The sequence below is a fragment of the Salvia hispanica genome, chromosome 3, assembly GCF_023119035.1.
Source record: "Salvia hispanica cultivar TCC Black 2014 chromosome 3, UniMelb_Shisp_WGS_1.0, whole genome shotgun sequence".
Taxonomy (NCBI): domain Eukaryota; kingdom Viridiplantae; phylum Streptophyta; class Magnoliopsida; order Lamiales; family Lamiaceae; genus Salvia; species Salvia hispanica.
In genome coordinates this window covers 13,889,185-13,903,323 of record NC_062967.1, presented here as the reverse complement: position 1 = coordinate 13,903,323, position 14,139 = coordinate 13,889,185, and the positions used below count along the sequence as shown (strand labels likewise).

At 40.4% G+C, this 14,139-nt stretch overlaps 1 pseudogene; it reads left to right on the top strand.

The window, feature by feature from the left end:
* Window positions 1-247: 247 nt before the first annotated feature.
* Window positions 248-5,340, top strand: LOC125209335 (annotated as a pseudogene).
* The last annotated feature ends 8,799 nt before the right edge of the window (window positions 5,341-14,139 follow it).

Sequence of the window (14,139 nt, the reverse complement as noted above, 5' to 3'; positions counted from 1 at the left end):
GTTGTGTTAATCTTCGTGTGTGTTAGTTCTTTCTTGTTTTGTATATTTTAGTTGTTATGCAGATTATTGGAAAATTTATACATTGGAAAATAAAATACTACTCGGGAGAATTACTCGAAAAAGAAATGCATATATTGCTTGATTCGGGCTAGAGAACAATTTATCGTCATCTGGTTCGATTTTGAGAGATTTTTGTTGGAAATCATAGCGGTAGATTGAAGGAATTTTTCAGAGTGGGGAAGAAAGGATGGAGAACTGTGTTGTATGTATAGTTTGTGAAGAATTAGTATTGTAATGAACTAAATAACACACGTGATGAAGTTATAAGTTCAAATAATGAAATAATATGAACTGAATGTATTGTATGCATAGTTTGCGAATAATTGTAACTGTAATGAACTAAATAATGCATATGATGAAGTTATAACCTTAAGTAATAAAGTAATATGAACCGAACTGTGTTTTATGCATAGTTTGCAAAGAATTATAAGTGTAATGAACTAAATAACATACTCGATAAAGTTATAATCACATGTAATGAAGTAATATGAACTGAATTGTGTTTATGTATAAGTGTGCAGTTGGACTTGTACCTGTATTGACTAAATAACTTAATTGATGAAGTTATAATCTCATTTAATAAGGTTGTGAACTGAAGTAATAACCCACCTGAAGTTCGATGAAGTAAAAAGCTATTGTGATGAAGTGATATACTTGTTGGATGAAGTAAATGCACGTATAAATGAAGTAGTGATCACTTGTCCTCATCTACACTTGAATCCTTTATATCATTGGTTTATAAACTTCATCTCGTAAATGATTTAATTCATTTCTTCTGTACATTACTTTGAGTCAACATAAAACAAGATAAGAACTATTGATAAATGATTGTCCAACAGAACACTTATCATGATAATCTTAATCATATACTATATATTTTGTTTGGTAAGAGATTGGAAGGTTAACAAATAATGAAACAAAATGCATAAAAGTACTTCGTTAGTAGAGTTATTATGTGTTTTTTGAAATGAGATTTTATTTTACCTTCAAAAATTTAAACGACAACAAACTATACGAATACATCATAATAAATACCGTGGATGTGGAAATACCTTAATAATGCAGGCACATATAGTTTTCTTTAAATGAATAGGTTCAGTATTAACATATGAATAAAAAACTTCATACAGTCTATTCACTTTAAAGTTTGCAAAAAGTTAAACAGATTCAAATTCAAAATGGAATGAAGTAACAAAGTATCAAAATGAAGTGGTTAACTACTGGAATGAAGTATCAAACCTATTTGAATGAAGTAATAAATTACAAACAAATAAATGTATCACAACATTTTTAGAAAATCAAAATCCTAACAGGAGAATATCAATAAAACAGCTCATTACTTATAGTTGCTTTTTCTTCTCATCTGCTTTGTCACAATTCCTTGAATGCCGACCAACCACGTAGCATTTGGCAAATCTACGACCAAGCTTGGACAAATCCTTTATTTCTTCATTTGGCAAATCTACGACCAGGCTTGGACATATACTTTATTTGGCAAATAAAACAAAACACTGGTGTAAAACATAAAATCTAACTGTTGTTAGTCAAAAATTATAACAAACACAAATCAATCTGGTATATAATAAATTAAAAATGAATAGATATTTACTTCATTCTAGTATGATTTTACTTCATTTTAAAACATTATTACTTCATTGGACTACGGTTATACTTCATTCCGGTATTTGATCAAGCAAATGCCATATACATACGAAAATCCAAGTTTCCCTACGTTTTCATTGTATAAGAATTAATCAAACCTCTACATTCTTTGAAACATTTCTACGAACACATCAAAGGCACAACTCCAAGCAACCATCTCTTACCTTAGACTGCTTTCCTCTTCTACTATGTCTCTTCATGCTCGAATCACAATTGAAACCCCACAGATACTCCAAGCAAATAGGCAGTTTCACCTTCGGTAAACGATTTGCGAGTGTCAACATTTCGAGTGCAAACCACAGATCACATTTCGACTTGAATAGGTTTGAGATGTCGTCAATTGTAGAAGAGGAAGTTGTGGAGTCATCGATTTCGGCAGAGAAACAACGTTTGAGCATTGATTTGCAGTAGAAATGAGCGTCGATTTGCGGTAGAAATGAACGTCGATTTGGAGAAGAAGATTAGTGTCGCTTTGTAGAAGAAAATGCGTCGATTTGTAGAAGAATTCTTCGATTTGGAGAAGTATTCTTCGATTTGGAGAAGAAGAGAGCGAGAGAGATGTGAAAGAAGATGCACGGCGTGAATGAGGAGAAGCAACGTTGAAATTTTTACCCTAGATGTAATTTGACCGAAATACCCCTGATTTGAAGTATATTACTCACATAATGAAGTAGCGAAATTCATGAGGCATGGTTTAATCTCATCCATTAAAATCAAGATCTAAGGGCCCTAATTTGGTCTCTAGTTCGGTCTTTAAGACTGGATTTGTGAATAATGGGACTCTATATATATATATATATATGGTTTTGTTAGGATGAGATTTTTTGGCATAATTGAGAAATGAGATGCAATCTCAGCCACTAATTCACAAGATTAACTTAATGTCAACAACTATAACATTATGTCAACACGGGGATATAATTGTCTTTTTATTAAATTGTATTTTAAATCATTTTCTAAAATCCTCTCTATAACTCTAGCTTCAAAGTCTTCAAATCTTCAAATCTTCATCATTCAAATCTTCAACATTCAAATCTTCAAATCTTCAAATATTCATCATTCAAATCTTCAAATCTTCAAACATTCAAATCTTCAAATCTTCAACATTCAAATCTTCAAATCTTCAAATCTTCAACATTCAATAAAATAACACTTATTAAAATTTTAACAACTAAAAAATAACACTTATAATTCACATATCAATACCAAGAATATCGAATGTCAACAACTCGTATTAAAATGTCAACAACTAACAAATAACACTTACAATTCACATGTCGATACCGAGAATATCGAATGTCAACAACTCGTATTAAAATGTCAACAACTAACAAATAACACTTACTATTCACATATCAATATCGAGAATATCGAATGTCAACAACTCGTATTAAAATGTCAACAACTAACAAATAACACTTATAATTCACATATCAATACCAAGAATATCGAATGTCAACAACTCGTATTAAAATGTCAACAACTAACAAATAACACTTACAATTCACATATCAATACCGAGAATATCGAATGTCAACAACTCGTATTAAAATGTCAACAACTAACAAATAACACTTACTATTCACATATCAATATCGAGAATATCGAATGTCAACAACTCGTATTAAAATGTCAACAACTAACAAATAACACTTATAATTCACATATCAACGGCTAGATTATTGAATGTCAACAACTCGTATTAAAATGTCAACAACTAACAAATAACACTTATAATTCACATATCAATACCGAGAATATCGAATGTCAACAACTCGTATTAAAATGTCAACAATTAAAAAATAACACTTATAATTTACATATCACTACCGAGAATATCGAATGTCAACAACTCATACTAAAATGTCAACAACTAAAAAATAACACTTATATTTCATATATCAACAACTAGATTATTGAATGTCAACAACTCGTATTAAAATGTCAACAACTAATATATTATGTCAACTACGATGTCAACAACAAACGTTATTTATGTCAACTACGATGTTAACAACAAACTTTATATATGTCAACTATTATGTCAACAATAACATACAAATAATTAATGTCAACAACAAATATTTACATGTCAAGGACGAATATTATTTATGTCAACAACAACGTTTTACATATAATTCATGTCAACAACATTTTTCATAGAATTTATGCCAACGACCTATATAATTCATGTCAACAACAAATGTTATTATGTCAACGAGCTATATAATTCATGAAGTTCCTATCTCCAACATACAATTAGCAAGTCATATCCAAAATCCACAGATACGCAATAATGCAAATAACTCTGCTTTAGAAAAGATCAAAGAAAACTCCTATTCCCTAAGTAAACTAAAAGGAGATCCAGACACTCAATGTAACCAATGGAAAAATCCACAAAATTGTAAAAATACACAGATAACAACATCGTTCGATCCATTCTTCTAATTTCATACTATGTCGAAGAGCATCAATCAATTACCGCCAGATTAAAATAACCAAAATAGATGAAAATCAACTAATCAATTTTTCAAAATTGGAATTCGCTCAGCTTAGATAATTCACTGTAATACACCGATGAACAGCCGTGGCTCCTCCCTTCCGCCGCCACCGCCGACCGAGCCGCCTCTGCCTCCAGAAGCCACAGCGAAGCCGAGAAACGCCGCAGAGACAGAATCAACGCTCAGCTATCCACTCTCCTCAAACTCATCCCCAAATCCGAAAAGGTATTTTTCCCTCTCCTCTCTCGAATCAAATTAAAAATCAAAACTAAAACCAAAGCAAAATTGAATCAAAATTCTCACTGAATTGATCGATTCCGATCTATGTAGATTGACAAGGCGGCGCTATTGGGGCACGTGGTGGATCACGTGAAGGAGCAACGGCAAAGAGCGAAGGAGGCGAGCAAAATCAACAGCGGCGTGCCGAGCGAGATCGACGAGGTGATCTTCCATCAGATTGAAGACAGATCGGAGCAGATCAAGGCGTCGATCTGCTGCGACTAGGGGTGGCAAATCGTGCGTGTCGGGTCGTTATCGTGTCGACACGATAACGACACGAACACGATAACAACAAACACGAACACGACCCGATAAGAAAACCTCAAACACGAACACGAACACGACCCGCTACCCTCAGACACAAACACGACACGAACCCATTAACGACACGAACCGTTTCGGGTCAACACGACACGAACACGACACGAACCCATTAATGACACGAAAATAAGTATTGAAAAATGAAAATAATAAGAATAATAATATTAAAATATTATGTGCTAACGGATAACACGAACACGACACGAACACGCATTGTTAACGGATAACACGAACCCGACACGAACACGACACGAACACGACACGAAATTTTCATGTCCTTAATGGGTCGACCCGATAAGGACACGAACACGATAAGCTCTGACCCAAACCCATTAATTTCGTGCCAGTTCGTGTCGTATTATCGTGTCGTGTCAAAAATTGCCAACCTAGCTGCGACAATCGGCCGGAGCTCTTCGCGGAGATCGGGAGCGCGCTGAAGGCGCTGGAAGCTACCATTGTCGAAGTCGATATCACGAAGCCACTTACACCAGCACCCTCACCAGAATCCCCTAATTAAAATATGAAATTACCATTCTGCCCTTTTATAATAAATTAATCTAAAATTTTTTTTGTGGGGCAAAATTTGGACCACTCATTTAATGAAAATGAGTGGCTGATATTGCATCTCATTTCTCAATTATCCTAAAAAATCTCAATTGATCATGAACCCATATATATATATATATATTATTTGATCACATTCTGAATATGTATTTAAATTAATTTTATATTTATTTACTAATACTATTAGTAAAAAATACTCCTATAAAGGATGGGATGAGATGAGATGAGATGAGATGAGATGATGTGAGGTGAGTTCTCTTAGTATTTGAATATTTTAAATGTGATAAGATTAATTTTGAAATGTATATCATCAATTGATTTATTATTTGATGCACAAATATTTTTTCATGTAAATATTTAAATAATTTTACTGAATTTTGCATGATATATCTTCAATTAACTTAATATTAGATGTTTTATGACTTTTGAATTATACTCCCTCCGTCCCACAAAAGATGTCACACTTTCCTTTTTACTTTGTCCCACAAAAGATGTCACATTTTCATTTTTGGAATATTTTCTCTCTCCATTTAACACACAAAACAAAACCTCCTAAAATCTCGTGTCATCCCACAAGTGTGACATCTTTTGTAGGAGAGAGGGAGTACATACTATAACATTAGTATAGTTGTTATTAATTAATAATATTAACCAAACAAATAAGTCGATGCATGATCCATTTTATTTTTATACATGTATTTTACATTATTAAATAATTTTATGCAATGATAAATAATATTATCATTCGAAATCTAAAATCATAAATATATATAACAAACTAAAAAATAAAACAAATTTACATCACACAAAATATAAAAAAAAACCTAAAGAATGTATAATTATCACTTCTCCTAATGAGATTTAAGATATTGTTTATCAAAAGCTATAATTTAAGATTGCACTGGTGAGACACTTCCTAGTCGAGCTTCATTTCATTGCAATATAGTGACCCTATACACTAAAAACCCAAACCTTGAAACCTAAATCCTAAACCCTCAACTTTAAAATATACACATCATAGCCAAATATTAATAAAATTTTCCCTCCGTCCCAGTTCAATTTTACTTTGTTTCTCACTTATTATATTTTGGGGGTTTTAGATCTGTATTCGATATCTTACATTGGGTCGGCCTACTTGATAATCCTTACTGATAGTGGAGGTTTTTTTTACCCGAATCTTGACTGTAAATCTGTTTATATGCTCATATCAAGAAAGTGCTTAAAGACGCCTCTAATATTACTTATATTTCCAAGAAGGAATCTATTCATATAATCAGCCACTAATTATACAATTATATACATTTATAATTCTAACTCATATGCGCATATGTGAACATTTGATAACTTTATTAGCCGATATAACCTAGCAAAAAAAGCTTCCATTCTCATCTTCTTCGCCAAATATTTATGTGTCTTTTTTTTACTTGACAACAAACATCTTTCTATCCAAGCTTTACTCGTCGGCCAGCTCAATCAGTCTCTCTTCCTCTATTCAACAAACAAAGAAGTAATAGTGTAAATGAAATTTGCAACATTAGAAAAAAAAAACATATTTGAGATTAGTGCTATAGTTCAACATAATAAACATAGATATTGTACAAAAATAGCAAAAAAATTGAAATAGGATACCTTTTGTAGAATGGTTGGAGCTAATTCAATCTCAACAATGAGTTGAAGTATTGTTGAAGTATCCCTAGCAAGAATAAATTTCCATCAATTCTTCAAGCTTCTTTGCTTGGTAGAACTCAATTATTTTGTAGAACAAAGTCGAATCAAATTTCGTATTTCCATTTCCGTAAATCATCCTTGTACAAGTCAAATTTATAGAAAACGGGTAGTGTTAGGGCCAAACTCCCTAACTCCGGTAGAATTCCTCCGTGAAGTCGCGGAATCGTTTGCCCGACGATCAAACACGGCAAGAACGAGGGTTTTGAAGCAGTGGAAAGTAAATTGCATAAAAATATTTTATTTCTTAAGAGGTGAAATAAAATACATGCATATTTATACTAGGACCCTAGGGTTGATTCGACCTACGATCCGGGAAAGAATCAACGAAGAAAACCCGGAAAGGAGCTTATAATCCGCTCGACGCAAAAATAATTAAAAATAAACAATAATAATCCCCAAATAACTAAAGTCACGAAATAGAAATAAACTAACAAAAATAGATAAAAGTCAGCCGCTTCAATGCTTGACAAAATCGCCAAAGTGATCTGGTTGACGTCTCTGACGGCGCGACCAGTCCTTGGCGATTGTTCTCGTCGTCTCTTTGCTGCCTTTGTCCACCGTATCCACGTCCATCTCCTCCACATGCTGCTCCGGGCTGGTCTCCCTTAGACGAGCTGACTGTTGCACCGTAACAACTCCCCCCTCCTTAGAAGCCTCCTTGTCCTCAAGGAGCAGATCCGGAAATCTCCTACGTACCACCTCCCGGGGCTCCCAACTCGGCTGATCCCCGCCGTCATCACCCCATTCGAGCAGCAATTCTTCAACAGTCTCCCCATCTCGCCAAACCGTCCGGCGATCCCGCACGCGGCACGGTCGAACCACCGGTCTGCCACGAGCAAACTTCGCAAGCAAAGCCTCCGCCACCCGATTCTCACTAACAACGAAAGGCTTCAACAAACTCACATGAAACACATCGTGCACCCTATTCCCTTCCGGCAGCTTCAGACGATACGCCACCTGGCCTATTCGTTCCAGCACCTTGAAAGGGCCATAAAATCGTCGCGCTAGTTTAGTTGACAGCGGTCGTGCGACCGAATGCTGCCTATACATCTGCAGCTTTAACAACACCATCTCTCCAGCCTCGAACTCCACATCTCGACGGTGCTTATTAGCGGCAACTCGCATCCGCTGTTGCGCGCGCTCCAAATTCTTCCTGAGCAACACGATCAACTCCCCTCGCTGCCGTATCATCAATGCCACGTCCGGGGTTGTCTCCGCCGAGGGCGCAGCCGCAATTAATGACGGCGGATCCCGACCATACAGCGCCGTAAAAGGGGAAGTCCCCAGGCCTTCGTGATGAAAGCAATTCAATGCCAGTTCCGCCCACGGCAGAAAATTCACCCATTTTGACGGTCTATCCGCCACAAACGCCCTCAAATATTGCTCCAAACCCCGGTTCCTCACCTCCGTCTGCCCATCCGATTGCGGGTGATAGACAGTTGAGAAATTGAGCTTAGTACCACTTAAGCGCAACATATCCTCCCATACCTCATTCAAGAAAACGGGATCTCTATCCGACACCAACGTCTTCGGAAACCCGTGATGTTTGACCACTGTATCAATGAACACTGTGGCCACCTTCAAAGCATTGTAGCTCTTCGGCAGCGGTGCAAAGTGAGCATACTTTGTCAAGCGGTCCACCGCCACCAAAATAGTCGTAAACCCCCTCGATTGTGGAAGGCAAGTAATAAAGTCCATCGAAACATCCTCCCAAACTTGAGAAGGAATCGGTAGCGACTGCAGCAACCCTGCAGGTTTCTGAGTAGAGTACTTAGTTGTCTGGCAATCGTAGCACGACTCTACAAATTTCTTCACATCCTTCCGCATTCCCTTCCAATAAAACACAGCCGCTAAGCGTTTGAAAGTGCGGTCAATCCCTGGATGGCCGGCTGTCGGTGCAGCGTGAAACTCCCGTAGCAGCACCTCCTTCACTGCCGATTCATTACTAACATACAGGCGGCGTTTATAATAGCACAGCCCGTCCACGAATGATACATCCGGGTCGCCTCTACCTTGTTCCTGCGCTGAACGGAGCTCAATCACATCTGCTGCACTCTCCGCCTCAGTTCGCAGAATGCCGAGAACTTCAGGGACCGGCTGGGCCACTGTCGTTAATAGTTGTGCGTCTCGGGTTGGGTCGCCGGCTTGCTCAGGTTCGCCATCTGCAGTGAGCAACGGCTGGTCCACTTCCACATCCCTCCTAGATAGAGCATCTGCGACCTTATTCGAGGCCCCAGTTTTGTACTCGATCCTGAATTTATAACCCATTAATTTCCGAGCATAAAACTGTTGATCTGGCGTTTGAATAATCTGTTGCAGGAGATCTTTTAGGTTCTTCTGATCACTTCTAATCACGAACTCCCGACCAAGCAAATACTGTCGCCACTTCTGCACCGCCTCCACGATTGCATACAGTTCCTTGTGATATGTTGAGGAAATTCGCCGTTTTGGGCCTAGCTTTTTGCTGAAAAAGGCCAACAAATGGCCATCCTGAAGCAGCACCGCGCCGATTCCGAAATCTGACGCATCGGTCTCCAAGTGAAATGTCTTCGTAAAATCAGGTAATCGCAGGACTGGTGCCGTTGACATTGCTTCTTTCAGAGCGACGAAACTCGTGGCCGCCGTGTTCGACCAAATAAACGAGTCCTTCTTTAGAAGCTCCGTGAGAGGGGTTGCAATAGACGCATAGTGCTTCACAAAGCGCCTGTAATAACCCGTTAAACCCAGGAAACCCCGTAGCTGCCTGACCGATGTGGGTACGGGCCATACTAACATCGCCTCAATTTTGGAAGGATCTGCTTTGAGCTGCCCGCCTGTAATCAAATGGCCGAGGTACTCGACCGTCGAGCACGCAAAAGTGCACTTCGATAATTTAACAAAAAAATGATTTTTTGTAAGGATTGATAGTACCTCATTCAAATGGCGTATATGGGATTGTATAGTGGGGCTGTATATGAGGATGTCATCGAAGAAGACAATCACAAACTGTCGCAGGACCGACCGAAACAGGCTATTCATGGCTGCCTGGAAAGTAGATGGCGCGTTTGTCAATCCGAATGGCATTACTAGAAACTCAAAATGGTCGTCGTGAGTCCGAAATGCTGTCTTATACACATCATCCTCGCACATCCGGATTTGGTGATATCCAGAGCGCAAATCCAGTTTTGTGAAGAACCTAGCTGAGCCCAATTCATCAAATAGCTCATCCGTAGTGGGGATGGGGAAGTGATCAGGCACCGTTGCTGCGTTCAAGGCCCGGTAATCGATGCAAAAAATGAATGATCCGTCTTTCTTCCGTATCAATAAAACAGGTGACGAGAAAGGGCTCTGACTGGGTCGAATGATGCCCGTCTCCAACATTTCCTTGACTTGTCGCTCGATTTCCGTCTTCTGAAAGTATGGATATCTGTACGGTCGCACGTTCACCGGCTTCGATTCCGGTAGCAGATGAATCTTGTGGTCAAACCGGCGCTTAGGTGGCATACCCGAAGGCAACCCAAACACCTTTCCGTGCAACTTCAACACTGCCAGAATTTCCTCCGGCAGATCCTTTGGAAAGCTAACCGACGCTGCTGCCTCGTATTTGTGTCACGTTGGGGCAATTGGACAAGTTCGAACAGCTCCGCCTCGCCCCGAAGTGCCAGCAGCGATGCAAATCGTCGCAACGAGACTGACCTGGTGGGGGGCGGCACCAGCTTTAGTCGGATGTGTTCGCCATTCCGCACAAACTCTAATGTACCTGCGTCAAAGTCGTTCGTCACTCGCCGTAGTGATTTCAGCCACACCCTTCCTAGAATCACCTCCGGACCATGTACTGGAAGAATGTGTAAATCCACCAGAAACACATGATTTTGCACAACGATCCGTGTCTGTCTCGATGCCCAAGAGCACAATAAGGATTCGCCGTTTCCCATATAGACCCTAAAGGGTCGCACCTTCTGTAGCGGAAGCGCCAACCGTTCAGCCACGCGGGGATGTAGAAAGTCGTGTGAACTCCCCGTATCCACCAGTATGCGCACCTCCGCCGTGCCAATCATACCTGCCAGCTCAATATTGTCCTCCTTCTGCCTCCCTTCCATCGCAAAGATATGCGAGATGTCTGCCGTAACCAGCTGATTCCCCGGGTCATCCTCCATCTCCTCTGGAATTTCATCCTCCGAATCTTCCTCCATACCCATATATACCAAAAACTTTCCCTTACAGTTGTGGCCTGGAACCCATTTCTCCGGGCACCACCAACAAAGGCCCAAGCGCGAACGCTCCGCTTTCTGCGCTGGCGACAGCTTGAGTACCGGTAAGTTAGAGTATTCAGAAAATTTATGTTGAGGAGGCCTCGGAACCTGCTGCGACGGGGCTGGTAAAGCCATAGGCTGGCCTGATTGGCGTTGCTCAAAGCGACCACCACTACGCCTCTGAAAACCCGTCGACGGCTGTGATCTGTCAATGCAGCTGTCGTATTCCACGGCTAACGCCATGGCTGCGGCCACCGAGGCCGGATGTTGATGCTTAACCTGATTCTTCACCGGTTGTGCTAGGCCCTCGATGTAAATAGGTAGTAGAATATACTCTGGTACCCCGCGAACACGATTCAGCATCGTCTCGAAGGACGAATTGTACTCAGCCAATAAACCTGTCTGCTGTAGCTTCGCAATAAGTCCAATAAAATTCTGAAAGCATTGTGGGTCGAAACGCCGCCAAACGTCTTCTAGAAAATCAGACCAATTGGCATACGGATTGTTGTCTCTGTAATTAAAAATCCACTCTGACGCCTGTCCTTCAAACATCATCACCACGTAGTGTAACTTTTGGTCATCCGGTGTTCCCATATGATCAAAATAGTATTGCACCTTCGATATCCAATTCGCTGCCTCTGATCCGTCAAAGCGTGGTGGTTTCATCTTCTTATAGCGCGGTTTCTCTGAATGGTACTGATCGTAGCGCGGTGGATCGGAAAATCCCCCAGTGTCTTGTCTACTCCAAGGGCTGTCCCAAGCCGTCGATCGCCTCTCGCCGCGGATCTCCTGTCGATGACAAGGGTTATCCCACGCGGTCGTCTGTTTGCCCCTGTTCCAGTTGCTGCCGCTGCCCTGGTGCTCCCAGGCAGATGTCCTGTGACGATGTGTGTCACGCGATGAGGGTCCTCCGAACCCTAATTGTGGTTGTGAAGCGACCGACGTTGCTGTAGTAATTATCGGTCTCTGGAATGTCGAGTCTCCTCTCCTACCGTGCCAATCTGCATAAGGTGGATCAGGATCAGGCCTAGATTGTGGCGGCGAGGTGTTGGATCGGCGTTCTGACGCATCCAAACGGACTTCTACTCGGGCAATTGACGCTAGTACATGTTCCCAAGCCAACGCCGACGCATTCAAGGGTGCGGTCGACGTCGGAAGCTGCTCTAGCCCGCGAATGACGCTGGTGGAAGATACCACCATCGGTTCTGTACGTGTAGCATTCAGATGTGCCATAGATAAATGAGTTCGACAATGAAGGCACCACTTGTTAGGGCCAAACTCCCTAACTCCGGTAGAATGCCTCCGTGAAGTCGCGGAATCGTTTGCCCGACGATCAAACACGGCAAGAACGAGGGTTTTGAAGCAGTGGAAAGTAAATTGCATAAAAATATCTTATTTCTTAAGAGGTGAAATAAAATACACGCATATTTATACTAGGACCCTAGGGTTGATTCGACCTACGATCCGGGAAAGAATCAACGAAGAAAACCCGGAAAGGAGCTTATAATCCGCTCGACGCAAAAATAATTAAAAATAAACAATAATAATCCCCTGAAAGATAAGCTGTAAACATTCATTGAGAGAAAGAAGGCAAAATATGATCTGAATTTTATTTTGATTTTCAATGATGAAGGAGTATTACAAGTCCCATATTTATAGCTAGAATTGCTAGGTTAAAGGGACCAAAATCTAGCTATCAAAATCAATTAAGATCGTCCAATGGAAAAGGAATATGGTAAGAAATTAACTCAACATGGTAACAAATAATCTCAGCGAGATTGGTGCTCATCATATTTTCCAACGTCAATATTGCAGAATCATGACAGCTTGCTACTCTTTGGCTACTTCTTGATCAGAGTTTTAGTTTTCTTCAATGGCGGCATTGCTCGACATAGGAGCACTGCTAACACTCCCCCGCAAATCGATCGCGGATGTAGAACAGACCCCAAGTTTGTTGCGAAGCTGGGAGAAGAATTGGAACGATAGAGGTTTTGTGAAGATGTCGGCAATTTGATCAATGGATGGAACATGTCGAAGATCAACAGCACCAGCTGCAACTTTGTCCCGAACAAAGTGAATATCAAGCTCAATATGCTTAGTCCGAGCATGAAGAACAGGATTTGATGCGAGGGAAATGGCACTGAGATTGTCAACCCAAACAATAGGAGGAGCAGGAAGCTTAATCCTGAGTTCATGTAGAAGAGAACTCAACCAGGTTACTTCAGAAACTACTTGGGCCAAACTACGGTATTCAGCTTCGGTGCTTGAGCGGGAAACGACAGATTGCTTCTTCGAGCACCAAAAAATGAGACTCTTCCCAAAATAGACGCAGTAACTAGAAACCGAGCGTCGATCATCAAGATCAGCCGCCCAATCTGAATCACAAAAGGCAGTAAGCTCCAAGGCAGATTTCCGAATATGGAGTCCAAGATCAATGGTGCCTGCAAGGTATCTCAAGATACGTTTCACCGCCTTCCAATGATTATCTAGAGGACAAGCCATATATTGGCTTACTTTATTGACAGCGAAGCTGATCTCTGGTCGTGTGATGGTAGCATATTGCAAGCTTCCGACAGCGTTGCGATAGAGTTTGCCATCAACCAAAGGACTGCCATCAGATTTACTGAGTTGAGAGCTGGAAATCATGGGGGTAGCAGCACCTTTAGCATCCTGCATTTGAGACTTGACAAGAATATCTTTTATATATGCAGACTGACTAAGAAGCAAACCATCAGCAGTTTTAGAGACCTCAATGCCCAGAAAATGTGAAACTTCACCAAGATTCTTGAGAG